Source organism: Anomaloglossus baeobatrachus, chromosome 6 (assembly GCF_048569485.1).
Source record: "Anomaloglossus baeobatrachus isolate aAnoBae1 chromosome 6, aAnoBae1.hap1, whole genome shotgun sequence".
NCBI classification, from domain to species: domain Eukaryota; kingdom Metazoa; phylum Chordata; class Amphibia; order Anura; family Aromobatidae; genus Anomaloglossus; species Anomaloglossus baeobatrachus.
This window is the reverse complement of record NC_134358.1, coordinates 3,822,906-3,838,311: the sequence shown is the minus strand read 5'-3', so window position 1 is coordinate 3,838,311 and position 15,406 is coordinate 3,822,906.

Here is a 15,406-nt window from a genome sequence, read left to right as displayed (position 1 = left end):
TGTTGGCAAAAACACTCTGCTGTGTGCTGAGAAGAAGAGCTGTAGGAGGCGGTTCACTGCCAAGGGGCTGAGTGCACCTGGTCCACGTCTGAGGCCTCCAGAAGAAGAGCTGTAGGAGGTGGTTCACTGCCAAGTGGCTGAGTGCTCCTAGTCCACGTCTGGGGCCTCCAGGAGAAGAGCTGTAGGAGGTGGTTCACTGCCAAGAGGCTGAGTGCACCCGGTCCACGTCTGGGGCCTCCAGGAGAAGAGCTGTAGAAGGTGGTTCACTGCCAAGAGGCTGAGTGCACCCGGTCCACGTCTGGGGCCTCCAGGAGAAGAGCTGTAGGAGGTGGTTCACTGCCAAGTGGCTGAGTGCTCCTAGTCCACGTCTGGGGCCTCCAGGAGAAGAGCTCTAGGGGGTGGTTCACTGCTAAGGGGCTGAGTGCTCCTAGTCCACGTCTGGGGCCTCCCAGGAGAAGAGCTGTAGGGGGTGGTTCACTGCCAAGAGGCTGAGTGCACCTAGTCCACGTCTGAGGCCTCCAGAAGAAGAGCTGTAGGAGGTGGTTCACTGCCAAGTGGCTGAGTGCTCCTAGTCCACGTCTGGGGCCTCCCAGGAGAAGAGCTGTAGGGGGTGGTTCACTGCCAAGTGGCTGAGTGCACCCGGTCCACGTCTGGGGCTTCCAGGAGAAGAGCTGTAGAGGGTGGTTCACTGCCAAGTGGCTGAGTGCTCCTAGTCCACGTCTGGGGCCTCCAGGAGAAGAGCTGTAGGGGGTGGTTCACTGCCAAGCGGCTGAGTGCACCCGGTCCACGTCTGGGGCCTCCAGGACCTGCATTTGGCTTAAGTCATTTTTAGTCTATGAATTGGTGGTTAGCTTGTGGGTCACCAAGCATGTACCAGGAGGACACATGGGTCACCGAGCGTGTACCCGGAGGACACATGGGTCACCTAGCCAGGCCTGGATAACATCACGAGGAGCAGTGCATTAGCTGACGAAGGCTGGTGGGTGGTGTCTGAGCACTATATGGCAGAATTTACCAGGCATGGCATGTGGTCAGTAGGTGCACATGGCAGAGTTTGGTGCTGTCTCGGTATTATCTCAGCACTGTATGGCGGTATGTTCAGCTATACACAGTATTACTTGCTGCAGAATATTTGGCAGAGGGACATACGTTTCCACAACAAGCACAACCCAATTTAAAGCCACGGCCCCAACACCTTACACGGCGGGATGCTGCATGTTCCCCCATTAACCCACGAGATGCTGGCTGGGGGCCGGGGCTGCCCTCTCTGCGGCCTCACATCCGTTTACATGTAAATGAGGCGGCGCAGGTAGCGGGGATGGGAATCTTCTCCTCTGCCTAATGAGCTGTAATACTCCCCATTTAGCAGGGTCTCCGCAGGGTCTGACGTGCCCCCCAGCACGAGGCTTGTGTATGTCATTCATTTCCAGGGGTTGGCGGGGGAGTCATCTCTCCACTGTCACATCTGTCACCGCACGGATCATATGTGCCCTGATCCCCGGAAAAGATCAGCGACAGCACGGACGCCGAGCCGGGGGGTACACACACCGTCCAATCAGAACAGTGTATGAGGAACAACCGGGGACACACACCAACCAATCAGAACAGTATATGAGGAACAGCCGGGGGGGACACATCAACCAATCAGAACAGTGTATGAGGAACAGCCGGGGGGGGACACACACCAACCAATCAGAACAGTGTGTGCCGCCCCACAACCGCAGCAGCCGGGCTGCTCGGATCTGGACCCGCTGTGTGGCTCAAGGGATCCTCCGGACCCGGGGGTCATGCGGACACGCCGAATGAAAAGGGGGACGTAGTTGTATGGCCTTGGCCGTATTCGGTTCGTGACGCCACCCACGGTGTGTAGTGAAGTGGGACACCACCGCTGCTGTTGTGGGATACCCGGGGGAGATGTAGTGGCAGCTGGATTTTAACCCCTCCGTAGGTAGGGATGGATGTCCCGGGGCCCAGTGTCTCTGTGCAGGGTATGGCGATGGCAGGGGCTTGCGCGCCCGGACGTACTAGGGGATGTTTGGTTACTCACAAGTAAATGACTCACACAAGTCTTTTGGTAAACCAAGGTGCTGGTGGCCGGCAGCCAGTTGTACTCTGGTCCCCCACCCAGGCTGGTGGTCGCCGTCTTTTCCTCTGCACTAATTGTGGTTTTGTGTTTAGACTTCCTGGTATGGAACACGGAAGTCCGCTCCCGGCTTTCTGTGTGCCTGAGGAGCCGTGCCCGTTGACGCTGACCCGTGGGATCTATGGGCCCTGGCGGTTGCCCTATCCCTCTCTGTGGTTGTCTGATTTTGGGACTTTGGTTGGGACAGGACCTGTAATCCTGCCCTCAATCGGTTGATTAGCTAGGCCATTGGTTCCGGTCCTGGCTTCAGGGTTCAAGTACCCCCTCTGTGCATGGTTTCCGTTCGGGTCTCCGGTGTCGGTACCGGCGGGCTTCAACCCTGTCACGGTCCTCCTCGGATCTGCTGAGCCGTCTTCCCCTCTCCTGCTGACAGAGACCACCGTCTGCCACCTAGCCAAGGTATCAGGGCTCCCACCCTGGCACCGTTCAACTTTAACTTCTCCTCCTTTAAAGCTTCCCCTAGCCCCAGCCTCCACTCCTCTCTACTTGAACTCCAACTTAATCTGAAGCTTAACTGCTTGTTTTCCCGCCCCGGGCTGTCTAGACCCCTAGGTGGGCGTTTCCTAACCGCCTTGTCCCACCCACTGGTGTGCCTTTCTTGCCCTGAGGGGGGTGACTAGGGTTTCAGGTCGGCTGTATATAACCTAGGTGCACCTACTTCTCATCCCTCATATCCTCTCTCTCTTACAACCCTAAAAAGCTATTCAACACTTTCAACTCTCTCCTCCATCCCCTGGCACCACCTCCGTCTCCTCTCCTCCGTCCTCCAGCACCACCTCCCTCACCTCTCCTCCGTCCTCCAGCACCACCTCCCTCTCCTCTCCTCCGTCCTCCAGCACCACCTCCCTCACCTCTCCTCCGTCCTCCAGCACCACCTCCCTCTCCTCTCCTCCGTCCTCCAGCACCACCTCCCTCTCCTCTCCTCCGTCCTCTAGCACCACCTCCCTCTCCTCTCCTCCGTCCTCCAGCACCACCTCCCTCACCTCTCCTCCGTCCTCCAGCACCACCTCCCTCTCCTCTCCTCCGTCCTCCAGCACCACCTCCCTCTCCTCTCCTCCGTCCTCTAGCACCACCTCCCTCTCCTCTCCTCCGTCCTCCAGCACCACCTCCCTCACCTCTCCTCCGTCCTCCAGCACCACCTCCCTCACCTCTCCTCCGTCCTCCAGCACCACCTCCCTCTCCTCTCCTCCGTCCTCCAGCACCACCTCCCTCTCCTCTCCTCCGTCCTCTAGCACCACCTCCCTCTCCTCTCCTCCGTCCTCCAGCACCACCTCCCTCACCTCTCCTCCGTCCTCCAGCACCACCTCCCTCTCCTCTCCTCCGTCCTCCAGCACCACCTCCCTCTCCTCTCCTCCGTCCTCTAGCACCACCTCCCTCTCCTCTCCTCCGTCCTCCAGCACCACCTCCCTCACCTCTCCTCCGTCCTCCAGCACCACCTCCCTCACCTCTCCTCCGTCCTCCAGCACCACCTCCCTCTCCTCTCCTCCGTCCTCTAGCACCACCTCCCTCTCCTCTCCTCCGTCCTCCAGCACCACCTCCCTCTCCTCTCCTCCGTCCTCCAGCACCACCTCCCTCTCCTCTCCTCCGTCCTCTAGCACCACCTCCCTCTCCTCTCCTCCGTCCTCCAGCACCACCTCCCTCACCTCTCCTCCGTCCTCTAGCACCACCTCCCTCTCCTCTCCTCCGTCCTCCAGCACCACCTCCCTCACCTCTTCTCCGTCCTCCAGCACCACCTCCCTCTCCTCTCCTCCGTCCTCCAGCACCACCTCCCTCTCCTCTCCTCCGTCCTCCAGCACCACCTCCCTCTCCTCTCCTCTCAGCTGAAGACTTTGCCTCTTTCTTCAAGCAGAAGATTGACAACATCAGAGCAAGCTTTGGCCGACAATCACCACAGCCACTCATCACAACTACTCAGCCTTCTTCCTCCAAATCCAGCTTCTCCATCATGACGGAAGATCATCTTTCCACTCTACTCTCCATATCGCATCGCACAACCTGCCTGCTTGATCCACTCCCATCCTACCTCATATCCAATCTCACCACAGTCTTCATCCCGACCCTAACCCATCTCTTCAACCTATCACTATCAACTGGTGTATTCCCTTCATGCTTTAAACATGCCTCTGTAACGGGGGGTGCCAGGGGTGCCTCCGGGCTGGTAGTCGTGGCCCTTGCTATCAGGCTTACCCCTGGTTCCGCCGTCACTTTGGGGACAGGAGATGTCATGGTGGGGCAGAGTGTGGTGGTGCAGGTGTTGTCCGGCACACAAACACTATCCAGGCATGGTTCGATGCAAATAATAAACATTCTTTATTTTTCACAAATCTTCACACGAGGCAGTAAAAGGCGATGTTACGCTTCCTTTAGCTGGGGAAAACCTGTCCTTGCGTCCCCTCCAGTGGGGATGTGCCTGGCTACTCTTCTTCACCCGGCTCCCACTTCTGGCTACCCACAGCCCGGACCCACACCGGACTGCTTCACCCTATGAGGATCCGCCCGCTCCTGTTCTCTCCGGCTTCCCTGAACTTCAGCTCCCACACTCTGCCCCGGCTCTGCTGCTCCACTCCGGTCCCCGAGACAACTGCCCACTGAACTCCCACTTTTTCTACAACTACAACTGTTTCCCTCCCCTTTCTCCTGCCGGCTCCTCCTTTCCACTGTGGTGACAGCCGTCCCACCCGGCCACTAGGGGGTACCCTAACTCAATATACATACAATACAATACAATATAATAAAACATTTTTATTAACAGCACTGACATTTCCGGGCTCCTTTGTAAGGGGTCTGCCCACCCCCTACACCTCCATCACACCCATCCTCAAAAAGCCCTCCCTTGACCCTTCGTCTGTGTCAAACTATCGCCCCATATCACTTCTTCCTTATGCCGCAAAACTACTGGAACAGCATGTCCATCTTGAACTGTCCTCACACCTCTCCTCCTGCTCCCTCTTTGACCGGTTACAATCTGGCTTCCGAACCCATCATTCCACTGAAACTGCCCTGACCAAAGTCACTAACGACCTACTAACCGCAAAATCTAAGCGACACTACTCTGTCCTCCTCCTCCTGGACCTGTCCTCTGCCTTTGACACAGTAGACCACTCCCTTCTACTACAAATTCTCTCGTCTCTGGGCATCGCAGACTTGGCCCTATCTTGGATCTCCTCATACTTAACCAGCCGAACTTTCAGCGTCTCCCATTCTCACACCACTTCCTCATCTCGCCCCCTATCTGTTGGAGTCCCCCAAGGTTCAGTTCTTGGACCCCTGCTGGTTTCCATCTACACCTTCGGCCTGGGACAGCTCATAGAGTTCCACGGTTTTCAGTATCATCTCTACGCTGAGGATACTCAGATCTACCTCTCTGGACCTGACATTACCTCTCTACTAACCAAAATCCCACAATGTCTGTCTGCTATTTCATCCTTCTTCTCTGCTCGATTCTTAAAATTGAACATGGACAAAACAGAATTCATTGTCTTTCCTCCTCCTCACTCAACCCCCCCACCTGACATATCGATCAATGTCAATGGCTGCCCGCTTTCCCCAGTCCCACGCGCTCGCTGCCTGGGAGTAACTCTAGACTCTGATCTCTCTTTCAAGCCACACATCCAAGCCCACTTCACCTCCTGCCGCCTCCAACTCAAAAATATTTCCCGGATCCGTACATTCCTTTCCCAAGAAGCTTCAAAAACCCTAGTACATGCCCTTATTATCTCCCGCCTGGATTATTGCAACTTCCTGCTCTGTGGCCTCCCTTTTAACAGTCTCACACTCCTACAATCTATTCTAAACTATGCTGCCGATTAGTCCACCTCTCCCCACTACTCCCCGACCTCGCCACTCTGCCAATCCCTTCACTGGCTTCCCATTGCCCAACGACTCCAGTTCAAAACCCTAACTATGACCTATAAAGCCATCCACAACCTGTCTCCTCCTTACATCTGTGACCTAGTCTCCCGGTAACTACCTGCACGTAACCTTCGATCCTCACAAGATCTCCTTCTCTACTCCCCTCTCATCTCCTCTTCCCACCATCACATCCAAGATTTCTCCTGTGCCTCACCCATACTCTGGAATGCTCTGCCACAACACATCAGACTCTAGCCTACCTTTACAAGCTTCAAAAGGAACCTGAAGACCCACCTCTTCCGACAAGCCTACAATCTTCCGTAACCCTCAGTCTGATACAGTGTCGCGGGCGGAGGGGACGTGCTCGCCACGCTCGGGTCCGGGGTTTCTGCTGCTCGGTGGCTCGAGCAGTGGCCGGACTCGGGGACTCGAGCAGCGCTCCTCACCCGTGAGTGAAAAGGGATGGTTTGTTTAGGGAGATTGTTCGTGACGCCACCCACGGGACGTGGTGATGATGTAACCACCGCTGCTGGTAACGGGGTTCCTGGGAGAGATGGTAGGGTGCAGCTGGGATGTTGTCCCCTCCGTGGGTAGGGGGGTTGGTGATTCCGGGGCCCGGTGATGTAACGGGGAGCCTGGATGGCTGGGGTGCAGGGACTGCGCGGCGCGGTGCCAGACGGCACTGGTGTACTCACTCAGACAATCACTGACAGAGTCGCTGGTAAACCAAAACGACCGGATGGACGGGTCCCGCAGCCGGCTGCAGTGTTTTTGTTGTGCTCTCCCCGGACGGCTGATGGTGGCTGTCTTTCCCTGCACCTGTTTGAATGTTCTGACTCCTGTGGTTGCCCACCGGTAGTCCGCTCCCCGGTGTATAGGTGCCGTAGGAGCACCATCCAGCTTATGGGTCCGTCTCTTCCGCTTCAGCACAACATCTCCCGGCTCAAAGGGGACAGCTGACGCTCGATAATTGAAGCGTTGCGTTTGTTTCTCCTGGCTCTGACCGAGGTTCCTCTCCACATACTCCTGGACTTGTCGGTATTGGACTTGCCACCGAGTATCCCAGCCAGCAGTCGAAGGGAGGGCCTCAGGAGCTTCCAAGCCCATTTCTAGGTCCACCGGCAGCCGGCCCGGTCGGGCTCTCATCAGATACGCCGGGGTGCACTTGGTAAAACTACTGGGGATGTTGTTGTACATGTCGACTAGGTCGGGCAGCTTTTCTGGCCACAAATTCCGCTCTTCCAACGGTATCAACTTGAGGAGGTCCAGGACCAGATGGTTCATCTTTTCGCACATCCCATTAGTTTGGGCATGATATGGTGTGGTCCTGATCTTCTTACAACCGTACAATTGGCAGAATTCTTGAAACACCTCTGCTTCAAAGGCTGAATCCTGGTCCGTAAGTACCCTCTCCGGGTATCCGTGCGGTCGACAGAAGTAGGCCTGGAATGCCCTGGCTGCGGTACGGCAGGTCAAATCCTTGACTGGAACAACCACCATGAACCTGGAGTAGTGGTCCACGATGGTCAAGGCGTAGGTATATCCATTCCGGCTGGGTGTAAGCTTGACGTGGTCCAAGGCAACCAACTCCAGTGGTTGATGGGTGATGATCGGCTGTAGAGGGGCTCTTTGGCTGACTTCATCCCTCCTTCTCAGCGCACAGGGGCCGCACTCTCGGCACCAAGCCTCCACAGATTCTCGCATCCCACTCCAATAGAACCGCTCTCTCAGCAACATCTCCAGCTTTTTCCAACCGAAATGCCCGGCGCCATCGTGATATGCCGTTAGGACTTTGGGCACGCTGGGCTGAGGGACCACCAGCTGACAAACTTTCTCGTGAGTCTTTGGGTTGATCAGCCCTCGATACAGCTTCCCCTCGTGCAGGTACAGCCGCACTCGTTCTTTCCACAGCCGCTGGGCCTCAGGGGGCGCTGCCGGATCCATTCCGAAGAAGCCTTGTTCAATCATGCTTTTGACCAATTGGACGGCAGGCGCTTGGTCTTGGGCTTCTCGCCATCCCTGACTGGGTAGCGGGTCCAGGTTCGCCTGCTGTTGTTTGACATGTAATTTCTTGACCAGTGGCCGATTGAACGCGGGCAGCTCAATTTCTTCGAGGTCATCGTCTTCCAACCCCCCATCCGGCAGGTGGGGCATCCGGGACAATGCATCCGCATTGGTGTTCTTGCGGCCGTCTCTGTATTTGATAGTGAAGTCATAATTAGACAGCCTGGCCACCCACCGCTGTTCCAGAGCTCCCAGTTTGGCCGTGTCCAGATGTGTCAATGGATTATTGTCCGTGTAAGCCGTGAATTTTGCCGTTGCGAGATAATGTCGGAACCTCTCGGTGATTGCCCACACCAGGGCCAGGAGCTCAAGGAGCTGTAATTTTCGGGGGTTCCTTTCCGTGAGCCGGAGTTTTCTACTGGCATAGGCGATTACCTTTTCTCGCCCGTCCTGGACCTGGGACAGAACCACTCCCAAGCCCACATTGCTGGCGTCAGTGAAGATGACGAACGGGAGGCTGTAGTCCGGGTACGCCAGGATCTCCTCTCCTGTCAAGGCCGTCTTCAGCTGGTGAAAGGACTCCTCATGCTTCTTCTCCCACACAAACGGAGATCCAGGGGACCTGCCACCCTTGATCTGTCCCACGAGGAGGTCTTGCAAGGGGGTGGCCATCTTCGTGTACCCCTTGATGAAGCGACGGTAGTAGCCCACTAGGCCCAGGAACTGTCTCACCTTTCTCACTGTGGTCGGTCTCGGCCAGTCCTAAATAGCAGTGATCTTCTCGGGATCTGGGGCGACACCTTCGGCGCTCACCACGTGTCCAAGGTACTGTACCCTAGGCTTCAGTAGGTGGCACTTGGAGGGCTTCAGTTTCATCCCATACTTGGCTAGGGACGCGAACACTTCAGCCAGATGTTCCAGGTGGGCCTCATACGTCTGGGAGTATACGATCACATCGTCCAGGTACATTAGGACCATTTCGAAATTGAGATGTCCCAGGCCACACTCCATGAGCCGTTGGAAGGTTCCAGGGGCATTGCACAGCCCTAACGGCATGCTGTTAAATTCGCAGAGTCCCATGGGAGTGGCGAATGCAGTCTTCTCACGGTCTTCTGGTGCGACCGCCACCTGCCAGTATCCGCTGGTAAGGTCAAGGGTAGAGAAGAAGTTAGCAGTTCTCAGCGCAGCCAGCGACTCTTCGATACGGGGGAGAGGATAGGCATCTTTATGCGTGATCTGGTTGATCTTCCAGTAATCCACACACATTCTCATGGTGCCATCCTTCTTCTTCACCAGCACCAGTGGGGCTGCCCAGGGACTACAACTATCCCGAATGACCCCTGCCTCCTTCATATTCCTCAACATGTCTTTGCCGCATTGATAATGTGCTGGCCGGATGGGCCTATATCTTTCTTTAATGGGTGGATGTACACCTGTAGGTATATGGTGTTGAACCCCTTTAATCCTCCCGAAATCTAATGGGTGCTTGTTGAAAACTTGTTCATATTCTTGCACCACCCTGTATGTGAAGCGCCACACCCTCTTTGTGATGCGTGGGTGTGGCGTCAGTGCCTACATGTAGTTCTTGGCACCACTCCTCTAACTGTTCAGGGGGTGTATGGTTACTGGCAGGGGATGCTGAGGTAGGAGGGGCGGCCTCGTGAATGGTGTGAGGGTCTAGGGTGAGCAGTTTGGCAAGGGTAGCGTAACGGGGAAGCCTAACTTCCTCCTCTCCACAATTCAGCACTCTTACAGGCACTCTCCCCTTTTTGACGTCAACCACCCCTCTGGCCGCCATCACCGTGGCCCAGTGTTCGGAAGGCGTGGGTTCCACCATCGCCAGGTAGTCACGCCCTTGGGGGCCTACTGCTGCCCTGCACCAGATCATCATCTCCCTTCGGGGTGGCACTACCAAGAGGGCCACATCCATTACCCTTACTCCACCAATCTCTCCACCAGTCGAGTTCACTTGCTGCCGATATAGAAGGGCCCGGATCTCACGCTGCACAGCCCTCTGTCGGTCTCCTCCTGCTGTGGCGGCCAGCTGCTGCAACAGACTCAGCACCTCAGTCATACAATGCTCCATCACATTGGTCCCTAAGATTACTTTCGGGGTATGATCACTGGGTTCATTCATCACCACAATCATCCCTTGATCCTTTAACTCCGCACGTCCCACGGTCAGGGTCACTTGTTTGTATCCCACTTGGGTTAGAGGGAGTCCATTGGCTGCGACAAGGGTCAGGCTATCATCAGAGGGGGCAAGTTCATCAGTACCCCAATATTGCTGGTACAGTGTATATGGTATAGTGGTTACCTGTGATCCGGTGTCCAAAAGGGCCATGAGCGGGATGCCGTCCACTGCCAGGGGGATGATGGGGCGAGCTCCGACGTACCGGTCTCGCCAATCGGGGGGGGGGGGGCCATTGGTGTCTACTACTGAGGATTGGCCCTTGGCCCCAGGGGTTGCTCGTTAAACGGGCACCGCCTAGAGTAGTGGCCAGGCTTGCTGCACCTGTAACAAATAGGAGGCCCATACTGTGAGTCATTGGTCCTTCTCCGCTGCATCCAGGGGACGTCCTCCGGGCTGTCGGCGAGCTGGATCCCTCCTGGGGGCTTGACTCTCGTCGGAAGCTGGAGTGCGGCGAGGATCTTGGCTAGGTCACCATCCATGCGTCGGACCTGGGCCGCTAGTTCCTCCATCATCCCGACGGGCGCTGCAGGGGCCGGTAGAGCCGGGAGAGGAGGTGCCACCGTGATGTGAGTGGTTTCAGCCGGCCATGGGGCCGCCTCAGGAGCGTCTGGCGTTGGGGCCTGCAGGGCCTTGATGGCCCACTCTTTCAATACTGCAAAGTCCAGATTGGGGTGTTCTAGGGCCCACAGCCGCAGCTGCTTGTGGTCTTCCGCGGACCTCAACCCTTGCAGGAATTGTTCCCAGGGCCGGATTATAGGCGGGGCAGACGGGGCTTCAGCCCAGGGGCCCCCACCACAAGAGCCTCTGAGGGGGCCCCCACCACCATCTGTGTGTCCGCCATTTTATTAATGTTGCAGTGGTTCAAGACCGCACTGTACCTTTAAGGTATTTCAATCCCGGCCATCACTATACTGTAGACACGCCCACTGCACGCTGTGTGGGCTGCGTCTGCCAGGATGACGTCACCGCGCTGCTGTTTCTTCCTGCCGTAGAGGAGCTTGTGGGAGGACCGGAGGTTTCAGTGGATCCCGGTAAGTATGAGGTCATTAATCATGGTGCCGGCCGGGCAGGAGGCTGCAGTGAGGAGGGAGCAGACGCCGCTGATAACTCCAGACCGGTTCCATAGTGTCAGCGGCCACTCTGCTATCAGTGTGAGTTATTGCCGGAGTGTGCTCTGCTGCAGATCAGGTCGGGCTGTCAGTGCCGGTCATCGGCCTCATCCCTCCCCTGCAATAACTCACACTGATCTCCAGCACAGACAGCACTACACAGATCCTGCACTGATCACATCTGAGCCTGCAGCACACATTACACTATGTGGCCCATATTACATATAGAATATGTTATATCCTGTAGGCCCAGGTGTGATCAGTGCAGAGGATTGTATATCTGTGCACATGGTATACCGCATCCAGTGTACAGAGTAGTGTGATATACTGTGCACATGGTATACCACATCCAGTGTACAGAGTAGTGTGATATACTGTGCACATGGTATACCACATCCAGTGTACAGAGTAGTGTGATATACTGTGCACATGGTATACCACATCCAGTGTACAGAGTAGTGTGATATACTGTGCACATGGTATACCACATCCAGTGTACAGAGTAGTGTGATATACTGTGCACATGGTATACCACATCCAGTGTACAGAGTAGTGTGATACACTGTGTACACACATCAGATGGTATATAATAATGTGTATATTGTATAACATCTGGTGTCTGTATCACAGTATATTGTGTACCAGTCATGTATTCTCCTGTACACTGTACAGGGGCGTACCTTTGGGGGGCATGCGTCATATTTGTCCCTGCACAGCAATCAGGGGGGCACCATTAAAAAGTGTGAGGCAGCAGTATGGTGGGAGAAAATTGTAAGTGGAGAGTATTGGTGGAAAAAAGTGTGAGGGACATAGTATAGAGCCTGGGTAGTGGGGGGGGGGGATAAGAAGTATAGAGAAGGGGCAGCATGGTGGCCAGTGTGAGGGCACATTATGCTGAGGAGGGGGAATGTGAGATGGTGGTACAGTATAGTGACTGTATAGTGAAGGAGGTAGGCAGTATAGAGAAGGGGCAGCATGGTGGCCAGTGTGAGGGCACAGTATGGAGGGCACAATAGGCTGAGGAGGGGGAATGTGAGACTGAGGTACAGTATAGTGACTGGATAATGAAGCAAGTAGGCAGTATAGAGAAGGGGCGGCATGGTGGGCAGTGTGAGGGCACAGTATGGAGGGCACAGTATGCTGAGGAGGGGGAATGTGAGACTGAGGTACAGTATAGTGACTGGATAATGAAGCAAGTAGGCAGTATAGAGAAGGGGCGGCATGGTGGCCAGTGTGAGGGCACAGTATGGAGGGCACAGTAGGCTGAGGAGGGGGAATGTGAGACTGAGGTACAGTATAGTGACTGGATAATGAAGCAAGTAGGCAGTATAGAGAAGGGGCGGCATGGTGGCCAGTGTGAGGGCACAGTATGGAGGGCACAGTAGGCTGAGGAGGGGGAATGTGAGACTGAGGTACAGTATAGTGACTGGATAATGAAGCAAGTAGGCAGTATAGAGAAGGGGCGGCATGGTGGCCAGTGTGAGGGCACAGTATGGAGGGTACAGTATGCTGAGAAGGGGGAATGTGAGACTGAGGTACAGTATAGTGACTGGATAATGAAGCAGGTAGGCAGTATAGAGAAGGGGCGGCATGGTGGCCAGTGTGAGGGCACAGTATGGAGGGCACAGTATGCTGAGGAGGGGGAATGTGAGACGGAGGTACAGTATAGTGACTGGATAATGAAGCAGGTAGGCAGTATAGAGAAGGGGCGGCATGGTGGTCAGTGTGAGGGCACAGTATGGAGGGCACAGTATGCTGAGGAGGGGGAATGTGAGACTGAGGTACAGTATAGTGACTCGATAATGAAGCAGGTAGGCAGTATAGAGAAGGGGCGGCATGGTGGCCAGTGTGAGGGCACAGTATGGAGGGCACAGTATGCTGAGGCGGGGGAATGTGAGACTGAGGTACAGTATAGTGACTGGATAATGAAGCAGGTAGGCAGTATAGAGAAGGGGCAGTATGGTGGCCAGTGTGAGGGCACAGTATGGAGGGCACAGTAGGCTGAGGAGGGGGAATGTGAGACTGAGGTACAGTATAGTGACTGGATAATGAAGCAGGTAGGCAGTATAGAGAAGGGGCGGCATGGTGGCCAGTGTGAGGGCACAGTATGGAGGGTACAGTATGCTGAGGAGGGGGAATGTGAGACTGAGGTACAGTATAGTGACTGGATAATGAAGCAGGTAGGCAGTATAGAGAAGGGGCGGCATGGTGGTCAGTGTGAGGGCACAGTATGGAGGGCACAGTATGCTGAGGAGGGGGAATGTGAGACGGAGGTACAGTATAGTGACTGGATAATGAAGCAGGTAGGCAGTATAGAGAAGGGGCGGCATGGTGGTCAGTGTGAGAGCACAGTATGGAGGGCACAGTATGCTGAGGAGGGGGAATGTGAGACTGAGGTGCGGTATAGTGACTGGATAATGAAGCAGGTAGGCAGTATAGAGAAGGGGCGGCATGGTGGTCAGTGTGAGAGCACAGTATGGAGGGCACAGTATGCTGAGGAGGGGGAATGTGAGACGGAGGTACAGTATAGTGACTGGATAATGAAGCAAGTAGGCAGTATAGAGAAGGGGCGGCATGGTGGCCAGTGTGAGGGCACAGTATGGAGGGCACAGTATGCTGAGGAGGGGGAATGTGAGACGGAGGTACAGTATAGTGACTGGATAATGAAGCAGGTAGGCAGTATAGAGAAGGGGCGGCATGGTGGCCAGTGTGAGGGCACAGTATGGAGGGCACAGTATGCTGAGAAGGGGGAATGTGAGACGGAGGTACAGTATAGTGACTGGATAATGAAGCAAGTAGGCAGTATAGAGAAGGGGCGGCATGGTGGCCAGTGTGAGGGCACAGTATGGAGGGCACAGTATGCTGAGGAGGGGGAATGTGAGACGGAGGTACAGTATAGTGACTGGATAATGAAGCAGGTAGGCAGTATAGAGAAGGGGCGGCATGGTGGTCAGTGTGAGAGCACAGTATGGAGGGCACAGTATGCTGAGGAGGGGGAATGTGAGACTGAGGTGCGGTATAGTGACTGGATAATGAAGCAGGTAGGCAGTATAGAGAAGGGGCGGCATGGTGGCCAGTGTGAGAGCACAGTATGGAGGGCACAGTATGCTGAGAAGGGGGAATGTGAGACTGAGGTACAGTATAGTGACTGGATAATGAAGCAAGTAGGCAGTATAGAGAAGGGGCGGCATGGTGGTCAGTGTGAGAGCACAGTATGGAGGGCACAGTATGCTGAGGAGGGGGAATGTGAGACGGAGGTACAGTATAGTGACTGGATAATGAAGCAGGTAGGCAGTATAGAGAAGGGGCGGCATGGTGGCCAGTGTGAGAGCACAGTATGGAGGGCACAGTATGCTGAGGAGGGGGAATGTGAGACTGAGGTGCGGTATAGTGACTGGATAGTGAAGGAGGTAGACAGTATAGAGAAGGGGCGGCATGGTGGCCAGTGTGAGAGCACAGTATGGAGGGCACAGTATGCTGAGGAGGGGGAATGTGAGACTGAGGTACAGTATAGTGACTGGATAATGAAGCAGGTAGGCAGTATAGAGAAGGGGCGGCATGGTGGCCAGTGTGAGAGCACAGTATGGAGGGCACAGTATGCTGAGGAGGGGGAATGTGAGACTGAGGTGCGGTATAGTGACTGGATAGTGAAGGAGGTAGACAGTATAGAGAAGGGGCGGCATGGTGGCCAGTGTGAGAGCACAGTATGGAGGGCACAGTATGCTGAGGAGGGGGAATGTGAGACTGAGGTACAGTATAGTGACTGGATAATGAAGCAAGTAGGCAGTATAGAGAAGGGGCAGCATGGTGGGCAGTGTGAGGGCACAGTATGGAGGGCACAGTATGCTGAGGAGGGGGAATGTGAGACTGAGGTGCGGTATAGTGACTGGATAGTGAAGGAGGTAGACAGTATAGAGAAGGGGCAGCATGGTGGGCAGTGTGAGGGCACAGTATGGAGGGCACAGTATGCTGAGGAGGGGGAATGTGAGACTGAGGTACAGTATAGTGACTGGATAGTGAAGGAGGTAGGCAGTATAGAGAAGGGGCAGCATGGTGGCCAGTGTGAGGGCACAGTATGGAGGGCACAGTATGCTGAGGAGGGGG